Raw genomic sequence first — 13243 nt, forward strand, 5'->3', positions numbered from 1 at the left:
TAAAATCATACATAACAAAAGCAAGAGCTGTTCCAATAAAGCAAGGAAAAGGAGGTACCCCATCCCGGGGAGATTTATATCACACTGGGCCCCAGCCCCAGAGCCCCACCTCTGCACTAGAGAGGGAAGGGTGTGGCCTTAGCTATGACTCAGTGGACCAATGTTAAACTCACTGAAATCTTCCAACCTCCTTAAATTAGAGTTGAGGAAACTGAGGTCACAGGGTAGGTTATAGTCCCCTCTGTTGTAGAATTTATTTCTAAAACAATAGTTAGCTTCTACATGGTTAGTACCTGGGGGAAATGATGTCAGTAAAATACAATGGATGTTGTTAGTTTATGTAAGTTTTTCTTAGGCAAAGGGAGCCAGAATATCAGGAGAAAATAAAAGGAAAAACCCTCAATCCAGCTTTTTTTTACAGGCAGGAGCCCTTGTAGATCGATTATAAATAAATAAATACAAAGTTGTACCTGCCAGGCTCTCAGCTCCTGGCAGGCTAAACCTGCTCTTGTGCCCACCTTAATGGCGGCAGCCCCCCAAACTCAGAGTTCCACTTCCATCTGTGTCATCTCCATGCCCCCAAGCCAGCATTTCTACTCTGTTGCTTTGTGCTTTACTGATATTCCCCGGGGTAGCCTCTGGCCATGCTGAATGCCTGGGCTTGGCCAAGAACCTACAAAGGTACTGTATAAGTCAGCTCAGGCTAGGTGTCTTAAACAACAGAAATTAATTTTTTTTTCATGGTTCTGAAGGCTAGAAGTTCAAGATCACGATGGCAGCAGAGTTGGTATCTGGCGAGCCCTGGCTTGCAGATGGCCATCTTCTTACTGTGAGTGAAAGAATGCTGGCTCCATGGTGTGTCTTCCTTTTTTTTTTTAAGCATTAGGGCCCCACCCTTACAACCTCATTTAACCTGAATTACCTCCTTAAAGGCTGTATCTCCGAACAGTCATTGGAGTTTAGGGCTTCAACATATGAATGGGAGGTGGTGGACAACTCAGTCCATAACAGGTATCAATTATGTTTTAGTCAGCATTCCTATTAGTGTTATATCGTTTCATTGGTCTTACCCTCACTTTATATTTCCCATAGGATTGAACAGATATTTTTCAATGCCCAATCTTCGTTTTAAGGAATAGTGTGGAAGACCACAGGGAAAGGGAGGGAAAACTGAAGGGGAAGAAATAAGAGAGGAAGACAAACAAAAGAGATCCTGGACTCCAGGAAACAAACTGAGGGTTACAGAAGGGAGAGGGGTGGAGGAAAGGGTTAATTGGGTGATGGGCATTAAGGAGGAGAGCACGTGTTGTGATGAGCGCTGGGTGTTACACACAACTAATGTATCGTTGAACATTACATCAGAAACTGTTGATGTACTATATGTTGGCTAACTAAACACAATTTTTTAAAAAAATGGAGAAATGGCCACTCCCTCATATTTCTGGTGATAAAATAAAATAAAACTGGCACAAACTTTATGGATGGCAATTTAACAAGACATATCAAAAGCATTAAAATTCTGCATATCCCTTAACTCAGACATCCCAGTTCTAGTCATTTATCCTCAGGAAACACCAACCTGTAGTTTGAGGATATTTATCAGAGCATTAGAATTTGGAAAATTTGGAGGTACTCTAAATGTTTAACAATATGGGATTGATATATCACTTGGAGAAATTCCATAAAGCTATTAATATAATAATGTAGAGCATGGAACATGGAAATACACACTTAATACAATAAGTGACTAGAGGTAGATTTAAAATTACATAAATCATATTCCATATGATTCCTTTTTTACTAAAATACTACACTGTAGGTTTTAGGTATACTTAGAAGAAATGTTAAAACAGTACCTCTGGGTGCTAAGACTAAAGCTGATATTTTTTTTAATTTCTGTTTTCTTTTATTCTCCACAATGAAAAGGCAACATGCTTATTAAAAAAACATAAATATTTACATCTAGAAACAAGTGTATGTATGCACGTGCACACACACACACACACAGGTGCACACACACGTTTGTGTTTAAACTGTTAGAGGAGTAGAAATCATAACGTAAATGAGAACTTTTATTTCAAATGATCATTTACATCTCTCACTGATTTCTTAGAATCTTCTGCATGCTATGAATTCACTGGAGAGTCTTCTTCTTTCAACTGACAAAGCCACAAAGGTATTACAACAATCACAAAAGTCTGTTTCTAGACAGTCTCTGGTAGACAACCAATCACCACTTTTCCCATTTTCCATCCTTTCAAAAATCAAGGAAAGTAAGGGGGAACCAACAATACAGCCCAACAGCAACACTTTCTTAACAAATTATTTTCTGCTATTCTCCACGTGGTCAGTACCTTAAGAGGCCAAGAAATATCCGAAGGACTACTCTGTCAGGTGATTTTAAACATCGGCCCGTTCTTGTCAAGTAGAGATCACATTTCCTTGGGAGACTTGAGTAGTTCCTTGAGAGTGGTTTGGGTCTCTGAGCCAAATATGTATGTAGGCGCTGTGGTGGAGAGTATTTGCCAGTGAGACTATCCAGTGCCCAGGTACACAGGCACTATGTGTTTTGCTACAAATGTTTTCCCAGTAAACAAGAGCGGAGCCATCAAAAGAAAGGGAATGCTAATTTTAAATCAATTAAACTCAAACAGAAAGCTTCCTTTGGGTATAGTTGCCTTTTAGTAAGCACACTAATTTTGGAGACTTGTAGTATTTACCCACAAATTGTTTTTGAAGTATCTGTGGCAGTGAGGAGTTGAAACCAAACTGGTCTATCCCACAGCTCCTTCCAGTCTTGAATTATTTTTTTTTTTTTTTTAAAGATTTTATTTATTTATTTGACAGAGAGAAATCACAAGTAGGCAGAGAGGCAGGCAGAGAGAGAGAGAGGGAAGCAGGCTCCCTGCTGAGCAAAGAGCCCGATGCGGGACTCGATCCCAGGACCCTGAGATCATGACCTGAGCCGAAGGCAGCGGCTTAACCCACTGAGCCACCCAGGCGCCCCAGTCTTGAATTATTGACAGTGGAATTTAAATGGAGCCATTATTGTTCATCACCCTGCTCTAGTCGATATAAATGCATACTCTCTCCTGGTTGCATGATAGAGCATTCCTGTGTAAGGTTCACTGACACAAAAGGGGATACCTAGGAAATCAGGACCCACATGGTTCTGTGGGTCCCTCTGCCAGTCACATTAGGACCACTAGACAGAAGGAAATACATCCAGATCAACTGGCCCAGGAGATCAGTCTAGGGAGGAGAATGGACTCCAGACTATGGGATCTGTCCAGGTGAAGCCAACCCAGCCCTTGACCTCAATTAAAGATGTGCCTCTGGCCCTGATGGCCACTGGGGACACATGGGAAGGGAAGAGTTGCAGAGCTGGAGTCCTTGCCAATCCAGTTCAGTCAAAGGGAGGATCATGGTCTCGAGTCTACAGAGAGGAAAATAGTTGGTTCGATTTGACACAAAGAGACGGCTCCCAGAGATGACAACCATAGCCTGGCATTTTACACAAACAGATCAAAGGTGGTAAAAGAATTCCTGCAAATATTTGCTCACCTTCCAATGCACGAGTCACTAAACATCCAGTGTTTGGGGTTGAGATTTGCCGTCATTGTTTTTATTGTTGTCTGGGGTGAGTTATTGGATTGAAAGCAATTTGGATATTGTCTCCCTCCACGGGGCTCTGTAGCCAAAAAGAGATTGATGAAAAGCAGGGGTTTGGGGTGAGTGATTCCAACACAGTGTTTCTCAGAGCAATACAAATGATAAGGCTGTTACTTGGGAAAACAACAGTCCGTAAGAGTGATTTCATTGTCTCTGATGGGGAAGGGCGGGCATAAACATTGAGTACAGTTCATGACATTGGGGAATGACGGATGATAGGATGCTACACAGTCTTGTTTCCTCATAAGGATTCCTTAATGTTTGCAAAAGCCATATTTTTGTACGGTCTAGGAGGCAGCAAGACAATTCGGCGGTCGTCCTTGACATAGGAACAGCACTTAAAATTTTACCAAATACTTTAATACATGTTATCCTAATTGATCCTCAGATTCACACCCCAGGTAGGAGGGCAAGCACTCCTGTTTTACCAGTGAAGAAACTGAGGGTCAGAGAGGTAAATGACTGGTCTCATTTTACCTAGCCAAAATTTGTTCCTTCTCGTCCACCAGCACTCCCACTCTTAGAGTGGGAATCAGGGGACTGGATATCCATTATTTGTTTCTCATCAAGTATTTAGTGAACATGTATTACATCTCAGTTGCCTCTCCATCCTATAGGATTATTAGCAATCATGGAACAATACTGGTTTTAAAATAAGAGGTATGTGACTGAAACCTAGCAGCATTTTTCGAAGCCAATCAGAATAAATGAGCTGTAGGTAACTTTTTAACCTGCTGTGTAAGTTCCACTTGGATCCAACAAGACCAGCAACCCACACCTGAAAGATGGTCCTCCCACACACTCAGTTTTCAGCCATACATGTAAGGCACTCCAACTAAGTTCTAAGGGAAAAAGAAATCTCATCTTAGTCTTGGATTTATGTTTTACAAATATTTTTGCAAACATTATTGACAAAAAGCAATACTTGCTTGGGTTTTGGGATTGCATTAGTGACAACCAAGTATTTTTATGTACATGATTCAATTAAAGCCTCACTCCATCCTTGAAGACAAGAAGAGATAAACATTCTTACCCACTTGCCACTGGAGTTCCTTTGGGAAGGTGGGCACACTAAGCCTGAGAGAGATCAAGGGGCACCCTGGGAACATGAATCAGGCATGAAGTTACCAAACCTGAGCTTGAAGGGCAGGTCCACCACTTGCTCTTATAAAGGCCTTGGAGCAAGCTTCTGAGTCTCCCTGAGCTCCAGGAAAAACTTCGTGAACTTACAAGACAGGCCAGGTACTTACCTCTTTTTCAGTCCTGCATCCTGCTGGAGCTAGAAACCTGCGGCCCACAGGTCTCAGTCTCCCTCACCTATGACTTTCTCTCAGTTTCTACCGTGGGAAGCACTGGTAGAAAGAGACCCAGCATCAGAGGGTGGGAGCAGAGGAGCTGTTCCTCTCTCTTGGTTTACCAGCATCTCTGGAGGTGCCTGCTTCCATTTGTGATTCTAGCTCCCACAGTGGGGCTGCTCTCCAAAGTTCTAGTCCAATAGCAAGTGGGCTCCAGGACTCTGCCAACTTGATCTCTCTTTTTTGCCCCCAGCCCATAGAAGTAGTTCCCGAAGCTACTAGTTTCTGGGAATGACCTCTTCTTTTCAACTGTTCCCCCAGCACCTACTCCTCCTGTTTGCTTTTATAACCCGTGCAAAAAAATATATAAACAATTTCTTGTATGAAACTTCTTTAAATATCTAAAATGGGCTCTGTTTTCTTAAATCCAACCCGACCAATACACAGAAGAACCTAAGAACTGCCTCATCGTTACAGTGTTAATATCAAATAATCAAAAATGAAAACACTTGCCACTGTTCTATGTTGGGAACCACAGCACTGTTCTCCCAACGCCCTGTCATTGGAGCAGGATTGTCTATATGAGGATTGTCTCCAATCACAGAATGCTTCCAAATACTGAGAAGCTTAAGACTTTTTAATGACGCATGCACCAATTTAATGTAATTTCCAAAACAGGGATGATAAAAATACTGACCTACCTCATAGAGCTGGTTGGAACAACTAATTAGCTCTCATAAAAACACTTCAACCACCTAAAGTACCTCATAAAAGTTTATTATGAATAGTAATGCTAATAGTTAAACATATAATGATGGGCATCAAATGGGCACGCTCCACAAGCCGATGGTGTTTTAAATTCTCTTTATGATCTCACTGTTGTTTAGCAGTTCATATGTTGAGAGCTCTTCACAGCTGTAAATTAGTTAATCCCCATGACACTCACTCCTGAGAGATAGGTCAGTATTATTTTCTATTACTATGGCAACAAATCCTATGTAAATGCCCAGTGATAGAAGTTGGAGCTGAGAAACAAGAAAGGTTAAGTGACTTGTTCAAGGCCACACATCAAGTAGCTGGCAGGGTCAGCTTTAAAATGCAGAGGCGCTGACCCCACCGCTCACTCCAGTCCACCTGGTCAGCCCTGAGGGGATCCATGACGTTCATTTGCTTAGAAATTCAGTGAAACAGAAAATTTCAATATGGTCTCTCTCTTGGAACAAAACAAAATAGGAACAATTGTAGTTTGCAGGCATATAATTAAATGATTTTATTTTGTTCACCCATCAATGAGAGGCAGTTACAGGCAGGGCAGCACAAATTCTAAAGACAGACCTTTCGAATTCATACCCCAGCTCAGCCTCTGCCACACACTTGCTGCGCAAACTTGATCACGCTACTTGACTGCTCTGAACCTCAGTTTTGGGGCCTAATCATAGTAAAATGAAGCTAGTAATGGGATCTACTTCACATGCTTACTGTGAGGATTTAATGTTGAGCTCTTAAAATGAGCCAGGTAGATAATAAGCATTCAGCCATTGCCCGCTGGAGCCACCCTATTGCACAAGAAATATTTTTGCTTTCCAGCAGTGTTGTATTGAGGACAGAGTTGCTTAAGACACAGACTGTGCCCTCACTGAGCCTCCAGTGCAGTAGGTTTCTACAGTGTGTAACTTGCCAAACAATGTAAGAAGACATCTCCCTGATATGGGACCATTAATTGTTCAAGCAAGGCCACATGTTTCAAAGCAAATGATGCGATTATTCAGTTCTCTGATAGGGAGTGCTCCTTCTGCTCCCTTCCTTACCTGTTCTCGGGTTTCTGTTTTCATTTAATTAACTTCATTTACAGTTTTGTAAAAAGGCAGAACACAAGTGAACAGTCACTGAAAGGTTTCACGTGTTAGAGTGTTCCATGGGTGCTTAAGGTAACAGGATCCTTTCCGGCCAAAGTGTTCAGGCAAGAGGTAGAACAGCAATTTGGTGTGAAAAGGTAAGTCTGGTTTCAAAGCCCCAAGATGGCTGTACTGGTTGGTGGGGCAGGTTAGGAGGCTGGCTCTAAGGAGCGAGTGGCGGACATGAACAATGGGATACCAGACCTTAACAAAGGAAGAATGGAAGGATGGTTACTGAACGCCCGTTATGATCCAGCAACTGTGTTGGCATCTTATGTTACTTAACAAAGGTCACGTGACTGGTAAGTGACCCTGCTGAGACCCAAATCAAATTCACCTGTTCCAAGTGTGAGGCACTGCCAAAGATCCATCGATGACTCTAGCAGTGGAGAGAGCATGACACGAAGTGGACCTTTTCTGAGATTACTCTGGACATAGTATTTAGAAAGGATTTAACAGGGAGTCTGGGAAAAGCCAGAGAGGGAGATTAATAGTATGCAAAGAGGGATAAAAGCTGGCCTAGAAAGGTGACATCAGACTCGAAGGGAGAGCTGCCCAGTGACTCAGCCCTAGCTGCATAAAAGAGCCACCTGGAGACAATGTTAAAACTACTACTGCGTAAACTCACTGACTCTTGTAGACAGCAGTAGGTGGGAAACAAGGATACCATGTAAAGCTTACACTAAAAAGAAAGCAGATAGAAAGAGTTAATTAAAAAACAGGGAACTCAGGGCATTTGTTTTTTATTATAAAAATAAGCATCATAAAATTTACCATCTTAAGTATGTGTAAGTGTGCAGTTCACTAGTGTGAAATATATTTACCTGGTTGTGAAACAGATCTATTGAACCTTTCCATCTTGCAAAACTGAAATTCCTTGGCTCCTGAACTAATGGCCAGCCCCTGGGAACCGCCATTCTACCTGCTTTACATCCCTCAGGTAAGTGGAATCATAGAGTTCTTGTCCTTTTGGGACTGGCTTATTTCACCTGGCATAGTGCATCAGAGTTCACCTATGTTACAGCATGTCACAAGATTTCATGTTTTTAAGGCTGCATAGTAGTATTCTGTTGTAGGTCACCACATTCTGTTCACCCATTCCATAGTCAGATATTTGAGTTGCTTTCACCTCTCAGCTACTGTGACTAGTGCTGCCATGAACATGATTATGGAGGTATCTCTTCAAGAACCCCACTTTCAGTTCTGTGGAGATATACCCAGGAATGGGATTTCCAGATAATATGGTAGTTCGATTTATTTTTTGAGTATAACTTCCATACTGTTTCCACAGCAGTTGCATCATTTTACAATCCCACCAACAAAGCACAAGGGCTACAGTTCCTCCATATCCCTGCCAACACTTACAATGTTCTGGCTTTTTCATAGTATCCACCCAAAATGGTGTGACTAGGGGCACTTTTTAGAGGTATAAATACAAAAATAATTTCTGAAACAAAAATATTTATTATCCTAAATACCAAAATAATTTTGAAAACGATGAAAACAAATTCTATAGGAAAACATAGCAAATGTGCCATAAACATAAAAATAACATAAAATAATACAGCAGAATCAAGACCATCAGCGTTGTCAATAAATAAGTATATGGCTTAATTCACTTGCTCCAGGATTCTCTGTGTGGCTTACAAAGCAAGACCCAACTATATGTTCTACTCAAGAAACACAATACAAGTAATTCACAAAGGCTAGGAATGGGCAAAGATTTTGTAGGCAAAGGAAACAATGAAAAGCAAGGTTGTGCTCCTGATATCCTGGCATATACATTCCGGGGGGGTGGGGGTGCAAACTGCATTGTGTCTCTGTTAAATTCCCTATTTGGGTAATGGCATGGTTGTTATGAAAGAGAATATTCTTCTTTTTTGGAAGTACATACTAAAGGAATTTTATGGGTGAAGGACTCAGTCTCAAAACGTTCAGAAAAAAAATCGTGGGAATGATAAAATGCCACAAAATATAAATAGTTGTTAAATCAAGTGTATATGTGAGTTCTTTGCAGTTTCTTGCAACTTTTCTGTTAGCTGGAAGTTTTACCAAAACAAAGAGTTTCAAAAAAATAATCATAATACCCAGATCTGACTCTCCAGAGTTTCTAAGTCTGTTAGCTGCAAAATCAAGCCAAGACTATGGTATTTTTTAAAAAGCAGCTAATTCTAATGTGCGCATTCAGTATTGAGAGCCAATGCCGCACTCAATCCATGACCCCTAATTACTTAACTGGTAACAAAAAGGGAGAGACAAAGGAAGCCAATAGAAGGCAGAGAAATGGCCCCAAAGATATCCAAGTCTTTATCCTCAGAACCTCTGAGTGTTATCTGTTTGGCAGAAAGGACTTTGCAGACATGATTGATTTAAGAGTCTTGAGACAGGGAGATTATCCTAGATCATCTAGGCAGACCCTAAATGTAGTCACAGTGTCCTTGTAAGAGGAAGGCAGAGGGAGATTTGACTGCAGAAGGAGAAGTAGATATCCATGTGACAATGGAAGCAAGAGGTTGGCATGATGTAGTCAGGAGTCAAGGAATGCCTGAAGCCGTGAGAAACTGGAAGAGCCGAGGAACACATTCTCTCCTGGATCCTGTAGTAGGAACCAGCCCTTGATTTTACACCTCGGTTTTAGCCCTACAAAACTCATTTCAGACTATTAGCCTCCCAAAGTGTCAGAGAATCAACTTGTATTATGCCCCTGTGTTTGGGTAATTTGTCAAAGGAGCAATGGAAAACTCATATGAAGACTTCACTGTTTTAGAGATAAAGGGACAAACGTGGTACCATGAATAGAAGTATGACCTGCTCAAGAGGACAAGTGAGTTTTATGCCCATTCATTTTCTGAACCCCTGAAAAGAATGGGAAAATGGATAACCCATGGATGAGACATTTCACACAGATTTCTGCAAAATGAAAAGTGAAAAGGGACATGCTGATAGATGAAAGAGAGACATGGAACCACATCCCCAAACATTTGAGGCAGGAGATTGCAGAGAATTGCCCAGAGCATCCCTTGTAAGCCTCCAAGCCTAGATCTGGCATATAAGACAGAGGAGGTGATAAAACATTGGGCTAACAAAGAAGATTCTTTGAACATCTATACATAAAACAGTTGTATTAGGGAGTGCCATCTCCCGCTCCTTCTCCTCTTTGCTACACACAGCCCAGCTTTTATCCCTGATTAAAATTCTGGTGGGCTCCTCTTTAAAGAAACTGAATAAATATTGATTGGGAGAAGCTAAGAGTCTGTGTTGGATGTTTTTGCCCAGAGATATGTTCTCCTCATATTGACCTAAGGTGAGGGCCCTGACCTGCTTACCCCAGAGCAAAACCTATTGGTGATGGGTCCCAACCTGTTCACTGTGATCAAGCAGAACATCTTTCTGTATAGGACAGAGGAGATCTGTATCACCTACCTAGTCCTTGTCTTGTAAATATGAATAGCAATGGGTCCATTAGAAACTCAGCGGGGAGTGGGGGGAAATGGGGGGAGAAACTCCAGGGGGGAAAGGGCAATGGAAGCAACAATCAAAAGATATGTGAGAAATTCATGGTTCAACTGTGAAGCATTCTACAACTTTAAGCAACCATAGCAATGTAAGGCAAGAGAAACCTTTTGACCTTGAAGCTTATAACCATTGTATTCCAAGTAGCCCAGAGGATATTTCATTGAGCTCATAAAGGAGGAAATGGAATCCTAACATACAACTTGGCTTTGCAGTGTGAGCAATATGCACATAGCTATAATAATGTCAGTGCTCTTCTTTGATTTTCAGTCTATAGCAAAAGCTCATAAAAGTTAATTATTGTTTCAGAACAGATATAATGTTAACCATCTTGAAAATGTTAAAGTGAAGACATGGCTGTGATGAGGTAGGAGTTGGCAAGGGAGGGGTAAAATAGAGAAATGTAATAAAGAGGATAAAGTGGGAATCAGAGAGATATAAATATAATACCTAATATCACAAAGTTATCTAATAAAATAACTCAAAAGTAAACAATATAAAGATCAAACACTGCAGGGGTAGACAGGTGGGGTCTAATACAAATGAGCTAAGTCTTGGTCTTTCATAGCTGAGAGTCAATATATATTGCCTAAAGCTAAAAAAAATCAAAAAATGAAAGTATATTATTTAGAGGCATGAAGGTAATTATTAGAAGGCTTGAACTCAAAGGCATGACTGCAAGAGGTTGCTTCTGGAGACTGGACTGGGATGGAGAAAGGAAGGTTGAAAGACTGTAGCTTTTCATCATAAATTCTTCTGTTCTATGTGATTTTTCTTTTTACCACATGGAGGGATTTCTCTAATGACATGAGTTTTAAAATAAGTTATAAGGACATGGTAGATCTTCAATTACTGGTGGCCTAGTGTTATTTACCTAGGACTACCTTATGTTGCTTTGGGGCCCTTATTTAAGGGCTGATTATATACTAATAGTCTCTAGTCATAGACTCTACAGTTAGTTGCTGATTCTTATGTTAATAAAGGGGGTAGAGGAAAAAAGGAAACGGGGAAGGGAAAGATATGATAGGAAAGTCAAGGTAAAAGAGAAGTCAAGAGGGTCAAATTATTGAAGTCAAATTCAGAGCAGAATAGGTTAGATTCCCAACAGGAAGGAGCTTCAGAGAGCAAAAATCCAGATGTCATTTGGGACATCATTCCCATAGACCAGCACACTCTTAAAATGGTGGCAGTCATGAGCTCTGCTATAGTCGTCCTCTCGGCTTTGTGCTCAACAGGCTTCCTTCTGGCATTCTCCAGCCCTGCCCCCTTCCCAAACACACAAACACACACACACACGTGTGTGCACACACATGTACTGTTCATCTCTACCAGTTCCATGACAATACAAGGCCTTTTCCAAGTGCCACCAACTTCACATCTTTCCCAATGATCTCAGACCCTAACAATCTCTCACTTGACAAACATTTTCAGACTTGATGATAGTTGATATCTGCCATATGCTTTACTAATTGTTTGGGTTTCCTAAGCCCTTCATCCCAACAAGATCACAAGTTCTTCTAAGGGAAGAAACCCTGACAACCTTCTTCTGCCTCATCTATAGAACCTAGCCCAGAGTTGGGCTTCAAATAAGTAATTACAACTCTAGTTAGAGCAGTAGGTAATAGATGAAGTTTTCATTTTAGCTGAAACAAGTTTCTTCCCTCCCTGGCATTGTATTATGAGGAGGAACCTAATATATGTCACTAGTCCTGTTTATGGTTATGATTTCCCATGCAATGCCGGTCACCTTTTATTCTCTGAGATAGGCAGTGTTGAAGGTTGGGGACATTAGGAAGAAGAGGTACAGCACCATCCATGGCTGACTTTTGGTCCAATACATACTACCCTTCCTAAACAACAGAGTCATCCAGATAACAGGCATGAGCTCCTAACTCATGGGTCAGAGGGAGGCATGGCATATGACTTAACCTTTGTTGCCAAGAGCACAGGGCTCCTCTGGGAAGCACACATAGGACTTGACATGAGCTAGAGAAGGAAGACTGTTTGCTAGGCATTCACCGTCCTCACTTCCTCCATCCTTCCCCCACTACTCCATACACGTGCTCCTGCCTGAAATGTGAGTTCTTCCAATTATTTTGGCATCTATGCCAAAGTCGCTTTCTTGTATTCATGTTAGCAGACTTCTTTCAAGCTCAGGTCAAGACCTCTGCTCTCAAAGGAAGCACGTCAACATTTCTCCCCCTCGTTGCCCCTCACATCATGGCAACCACTTGCAACGTGTGTTTATCCAGAAAGCCCCAGGCAGCCAACATGCTCAGACAAGCTGAACAGAAAACTCTACTGTGTACAGGAGAAGAGTTTTTGGTGTGCCCTCTGGCCCTGAAAATAACACTGGTTTTGTTATGAAGATTTATTTACCTTCAAAGCTTTGTTCCCACAAGTGTACAGAAATACCTACTCACACACACTGTTGACGGAACTGCCTTCTCTTCCCTGGTCGTGAAAAAATTCACAGAGGCTAGGACACTCCCGGTGTGTCTGAGTGAAAATAATTCTATCGCTCATTCTTTCTCCAACTTCTTTTGCAATTTGACAGGCAAGTCTGAATCAAAGGGGACACTTCCATGGCAATAAAGAAGCAGCCAAGAGTCTAGTTGTGGTGGCTGATTAAATCACGGGTTTTAACCATTCCTTCTGGGTTGCAGCACTTTTCCCTAGAGCTCCTTTGTAATGGGGCTATAGCACCATTTATTATTTACAATTGCCTTTTTTCCTTGTGAGATCAGGCTTTGTTTAAAAGTCCATTTAGGATTGGTCATACTTCAACTAAGGGTCAGATGAAGCTTCCAAGTAATCTGCTGTGTGTCAGATGTCATTACGTTACAAGCCCCAAAACCAGCGCATAAA

This window comes from Mustela lutreola, chromosome 5 (assembly GCF_030435805.1).
Source record: "Mustela lutreola isolate mMusLut2 chromosome 5, mMusLut2.pri, whole genome shotgun sequence".
NCBI lineage: Eukaryota > Metazoa > Chordata > Mammalia > Carnivora > Mustelidae > Mustela > Mustela lutreola.